The 6,891-nt window shown below is 33.2% G+C and overlaps 1 non-coding gene across 1 annotated transcript; it reads left to right on the top strand.

Moving 5' to 3' along the window:
• Positions 1-5,113: 5,113 nt before the first annotated feature.
• On the top strand, positions 5,114-5,219 carry LOC124888294. The gene has a single exon (XR_007046422.1). It is a non-coding gene; the product is annotated as a small nucleolar RNA R71 (small nucleolar RNA).
• Positions 5,220-6,891: the final 1,672 nt, after the last annotated feature.

Here is a 6,891-nt window from a genome sequence, read left to right as displayed (position 1 = left end):
ACTTTCCCAAAGCACCCTTTTTACAACCCTAAACATAATTCAAGTCAAAAATTTACATTATGAATACAGAAGGGTCAAAAATAAAATCATTGAAGTTTTACGGGGTCTCACACATACTGATAGGAGTTTTATAGTCTGTCCTGTACACCCAAAGAGTATCATTGAGCTATCTTGACTAATTCATATGGCCAACTTTCATGATTTTCTTAAGGATGGACATAATTTCACGATTTGAGACCTCAATTTGGCCACTAGTTGGGGAATGGTACAGAGTTACAACCTTATGCTTCACTCCATACGTATAAAGTAAGGTACCGAAGGTACCAAAGACCCGATTAGAAAATGAGAACCACTATCACTAATAATTTCCCATATAGTCTCGAACCTTGTAAGGATGTACTTCTTTAAGAAGAAAACGACACTTTTGCTTTCATTATTTGGTAGAGAAATGGCCTCCACCAACTTTGAGATATAATCAAAGGATACCAAGAAGTATTTATTAACATATGAGCTCCCAAAGGGACCTATGAAGTAGATTCCCCTCACGTCAAATAATTCAACCTCAAGATTAGGCTTAAAAGGTATCTCATGACTCCTTGAAATACCACCTTGCATTTGGCATAGAGGGTATGTTTTAACCAACTCATAAGTATCTTTATGAAGGGTAGGACAATATTCTCCACTTTGAAGAACCTCTAAAGCTATTCAAATCCCATCATGATGATCACCAAACTGAGAAGAGTGGTATGCCTCAAGAATGGCCCAAATTTCTGACTCCATTACACAAGGACGAATAATAACATCAATACACTCTCTAAACAATTACGATTAATCCTAAAAATAATTCTTCATATCAAATAAAAACCTCTTCTTCTGGTAATGATTAAGATTATTGGGAAGTACACCACTCACAATATAGCTAGCATAGTCTACATACCTAGGTACAATACTTCCTGAGAGTGACATGACTAACTCATTGGAGAAAGTGTCATCAATCTCAATATCACCAAACTTCTGATTATCTTATTTAAGGCGAGAAAGGTGGTCAGCTACTTGATTTTACAATGCTTTTGGTGTTTCACTTTAAAATCAAATTCTTGGAAGAGCAATATCCACCTTATCAAATGAGGTTTTACCTCTTTCTTTGCCATGATATATCTAAGATCTACATGGTCTACGTGTACAACCATTGTCGTACCTAACAAATAGGCCTAAAAATTTTTGGAAGTAATTCATCTGATGTCCGGTATGGCCCACTCGGTAGCACAAATGAACTTTTTTACAATAGATTTCAAGGCATCCATCCACTTAACAAGGCTTTAGATCACCCACAACAATGATTGACAGCATATTTTTCTCACGCAAAAAAATATACCAGAGGTAGGAAGGCAATGATTAAAATTCAAATTGAGGCAGTTCAATAAAATACAATTTGATAGGTGGACTTTCATGATTTTTCAAATCAAAATCCAATTTGGTCAGGTTCTTAGTACAATAGCCAAGACCCATAAACAAAGCAACCACCTCATTATATTCTTCAGTTTCCTCACTCCCCAAGTTCCACAATACAGCCACAAAGGGGTTATCCACAAGATACGCTTCTATGGTGTTATTCACCTTATTATTTATCACATCAATCACCAAAAAAACTTTCAAGTGCATAGGTTTCTGTATAGACTGACACACAATGAAGGAGACCTCTTTATTATTCACCCATAATTTTATTTTACCAATTTTAACATCAACTAATGCCCTTTAAATAGCCAAGAATTGACTACCATGAATTATTAGAACCGTATGATCAATCTCGCAATCAAGAATAATAAATTTAGTCAGAAAGATGAATTGATAAACTTTCATCAGAATATCATAAAACACCACAACCAGTATTTTGATTGAATGATCGACCATTAAAATACTCATGGCGGTCATCGTAGGAGAACCCAATCCTAAATTCTATAACATTACAAATGACATTAAATTAATACTTTTCTAAGATTCAATAATACTTTTCCAAATTTATACACCCGATAGTGCAAGGAATAGTGAATACACCTAGGTCTTCTTTTTTTCCACCAATATGATAGACATTATGGCACTACAATTGTGGGTGATGATGTTGAGTGTATTTATGTATTCTAGTATTACTATTCTAGCCATTTTAGCCTTGTTTTGAGGATGATTCCTGTGCTATAAAGGTTGATAATGAGATAAATATGTAGCTAAGTGTTAAATCATATTTTTATGATTTTTAAAGCGAGTTTCAAACAAATTTGTACCTAAAATATTTATTTAGAGTTCAACCCAAAAAACTAGTGTTACTAGCTTGAGCTAGGTGCTTGTCTAGTTGATTCCGGTGGATTATATTATGTTTAAACTGTTCCAAATAGTTTTTATGTGTTATTATATGTGAAATTCTTTTTATAATTCTCAAGGGTAAATTGGATCAAGCCAAGCATCAAAACAATGAGTTAAAGATCAAAGTGAAATTAGCCTATGCTTAGCTCGTGATTCTAGTTCGTCGTGTTAGATATTGTGTTGTTTTGAGATTTAAGTTGTAGTGTTTAATTCTATATGATGAATTTTGAATGGGTTATGATGATATATGAAGGATATACAAGCTTCAAATCAAGTTAGAACAACTCAAAAAGGCTCATAATGGCTCAACGAAGGCACAATACGCAGATTGATGCACTTTTGGACCCCTGAAATGTCTTGGGCGCGTTTGAAATGTAGTAGTGATTAATGGACGCATAATAAACACCAATGGATTCAGAAGAGGACCAAAATAGTAACCATATGGAGTGTGGTGGTCCTAAAGGCGATTAGCCCGTGATGCGAGCTTATTTCGGTGCTCTCTTGCTGTAGAGAAATTTTGAACAACAAATTCCAGAGGCTTAGGGCGATTTGGAGGAGACGCCTTACTTTATCGGGTCTCAAACCATAGAGGCACCCCTACCTAATCCCGGGCACAATAACTAAAGGTTTTCTTGTACAACACGGAAAGGGCTTGCTCCTATACTATAAATATATGTTATATCATATTTTTACATACTTTTGGACATCTTGGAGCATTGGAGGCTACCACAACTTCTTTTTAGAATTTATCATTCTTTAATTTAGTTTCTTTATGCTTTGTATCATCTATCCAAGGGATTGGATGATGAATATTTCCATTAAAGGCTAAAACTCATTTTCTGGGTTTAAGGCCAAAATCATGACTACTTTTGTTTTGAATTAATTTTGTTTAATTGCTTATAATTATGATTGTTTGTTTATTCTTCATTTAACTATTTTGAGGATTGATCATCCTTAGAATTCATCAATTGTCTACCTTTTGATCTCGGAAGAGGGAATAGGGAGATAGAACATAGGAATAAATAAAGTATGGTTCTTATTTCTTTATAAAATAAGGAATTTGAATAAGCATCTAGGATAGAAATGTACTTAGAAGCCTTACTTGATTCACGCATAGGATGATAGCTTTAAAATACTTAATTGGATTGTTGCATCTCCTCTCAACAATGAATTTGTAATATCCAAATTAGGTAAAAGGTTATAGGTCGGAAGGCCATAATCATGAAATTAAGCCTACGAATCAACAACCAAGATAAGCGATTTAACGAATGAAGTTGAATAATGTAGTATGATTATTCGTAAGCCTTAACCCTGGGCTTCTATCCACTGATTATCCAAATTCATTATTTTTCCACATTATTTTCGTTATTTTTAATTTACAATTCTAAAATTCTATTTCTCACTCGCCTCAATTGGTTAAACTAGAATTGGATAGTCCACAAACACAAGTCCCTGAGAGATCGATACTTGGGCTTTATTTAATCCACTTTACTACTTGATAAGACCATGTACACTTGTGTGTGCGCTTAGGCTCTCTCACGTTACCTCAATAGTTTAAAATTCCATCACTTGTTTCTTTGTGACCATTTATTTCATGAATTTAGCATGCACAGGCGTCTCTTGTAAAGCCTCTAACAAATAAATATTCACTGATAGGTTGCTAAATTTTCCATGGAATTTCTTGAACTTAGGATCATCAACTTTCTTCTTAAACGTTTATTAGAATGGGGGAGGAATTTTGATTTGTGAAAATGGAACAATTGAAGTTTTATCCTATTTTGGAGCATCACCATCAATAGCTTTAGGAGCTTCCTCACATTTATCCTTTTCTTCAACTACCTTTGGCTTTTCAACATTTGGCTCATTAGGCTTTGGAACATCATCATTTGAATTTTCTAGCCACTTTATCTTTTTATTAGCTTGTTCATCATTTGCCTTTTAATTACGGTGTTCATCAAGATCAACAACATATTTACAAAGAGTTTAACCACTCATCGTGACAATACCCATGACGTGAGCATCATTTTTAGCATTAAAATTGTGTGACTAGGCAATCCACCTTTTGGCCTTGCATTAAGTTAAACTGAAGTTTAACACAATTAAGTTTAAAGTTGGTTGATATAGGTCAAATGAGATGTCACCATTTGATTGATTTATGAGAAATCACTTTTTATCTATCTCTTACCATCTTATCAGTTTCTTCAACACCTATTAAGATAAGAGCAGGGAAATCTTCACTTTTGAACTTCTCCAAGTTAATGAAGCTTGACTCTTTACCCTTGGATCTATTATGTGGAGGTGCATACCGTTGATAGTCTCTATCCTTATATTTCTAATCCTGATCTCTATCATAATGCCTTTTCTTCAAATCTTAATTTCCACCTTGCCTTTGATAGGTAGAGAGGGAACACCCCCTCCCCTATTTTGTTTAACAAGAACTGAACTTTCTTAGAACGATCTCCCATTACATGCTTGGTGAGAAGATCAAGTTGAGTCATCACTTTAGCCATGTTCTCATCTATTTTCTCTTCCTTTTTTATTTGTTCTTGGCTTATAAAATATGTAGAAGGATTTATCACTTTAACCTCGGTATCTCTTGTGTGCCAACCTACTTTACTTGGTTACTTGATATAACAAAGTTGTCTCACCACAATAATATTGTTTGACAATAGATCCACAGGCCGCATTATTGGCTACCGTCTTGTTTTATTGATCCAATGCCTTATAGAAAATTTGAATAAGCATTTTATTTGGAACCTCATGATTTGGGCATAGAATTATCTTATTATTAAATCATTTCCAAGCCTCATATAATGGTTCACTATTAATTTGGCAAAAGTTAATGATTTCATCCCTTAGTTGCAATATCCAAGAAAGAGGAAAGTACCTAACCAAAAATATTTTGTGAGCTCAGTCAATGAAGTGATAGATCTCATGGGAAAAGACCGCAACCATAATATTGCTTCTCCCATCAATAAGAATAGGAAAAGATGAAAATGTATTAATTCTTGATATACTTGGGCTATGTTAGAGAGCACATATTAATAAAAATTTTAAGTGTAAATTGGTATCCTCGTGTGGTTGACCTCCAAATAACCCTTTCATTGGAAGAAAATAAAGCATCATTCAAGTAATGTTAAACACTTCATTTTTGCCCACCCGTGGAATATGAATAGCACTAGCTTTAGAGGTATTAGTGTCAATTTTTCAACTAAACACCAAATTTCACAAATGGGTTATTTAGAACACCTTATAAGTGTAATAATCTCATTAATCCATGGCCTCAAGTAACATCCTTATGTCTAGGAGATGCTATTAAATGAAATAATTCAAGTTATTTCTTATATTATTCCTTACCTATACTCCCTCTGACAAGGATGATATGGGTCAAAAGGTAATTGGGGTTTGCAACCCTTAATTATTAGTTAAAACATAGAATAAATACAAAATCCATATCAAATAGCTAATTATAAAGATAAATAAACAACACCTATCCACTAATCATAATTTATTCAATCATAACCCCAAGAATGAAGAATTAGCTAATCATAGAGAGAGAAAGTAAAGAATACCAAAGTTTCCATTAAATTAATCCATGAAAAATAAAGGGAATATAGATCCACATTTTGATTTTCAATAAATCTTCAATGGAAAGCACTAGTCCTTCACTTTGGGCTTATTTCAGTCATATTTAACCTCTTGTTAATTTGAACATCCTCCTCATATTTCAACCTTTACCTACTCAAATAAGATTTAAGTATGAGATTAATATCAAGTCAATATAAAATCATGGTAATTTAAGCTTAAAAGGTGCTAACAAGTCGTCTAATTAACGATTTATCACCTATCCCTAGTGCCCGATTGCATTTTTTGAAAAGTGGGGAATGAAAATATTTTTTGAGTTTTAAAAACTAATATTTTATGGCATGTTACTGCTGTAATTGATTATTACCATTGTATTGGTATAGCTGCAACGGTTAAATTTCTATTATTGCAGTTTATGCCTTCTTTACTGAAGGTCATTGTTATCATTTCCCTAACTACTATTGTGGTACTTTTGCAATGGTATAAGTTAGAAACTAGAGACTTCTTTTCTATTTTCCTTATTTTGCAACACATACTATGTATCTCAATAACGCAAACTAACCCATCTACAATAAACACTATAACTTGAGTTCTATAGCTCTATTTTATGTGACGAAAATTGTTATGTATTTTATGCACATTGTCTATATAATAATTATATCATAATCTTATTATTAATCATATCAGTACCAAATTTCATTCAAATACCACAACCTTAATTTTAAGTCAAAACTAGATAAGCCTTGAATCTCAAATGTTAGCTAAGGGGAGTTTAGGTATAACTTTTACCTCCTAATTTAGTGTCATGAAATTTTGAGTCATTATAGTTCAATATTCCAATGACTAAAGATAATATATTACTTAAAACAAAGAAGCACCTTTAACGGTAACTAAAAATGTGACTGAGGGTTGTGTAGCTTTTTTGGAGCAACAAAGTAAGACATCGAG

Source organism: Capsicum annuum, chromosome 10 (genome assembly GCF_002878395.1).
Source record: "Capsicum annuum cultivar UCD-10X-F1 chromosome 10, UCD10Xv1.1, whole genome shotgun sequence".
In the NCBI taxonomy this organism is placed as follows: Eukaryota; Viridiplantae; Streptophyta; class Magnoliopsida; order Solanales; family Solanaceae; genus Capsicum; species Capsicum annuum.
This window is presented reverse-complemented; position numbering and strand designations above follow the sequence as displayed.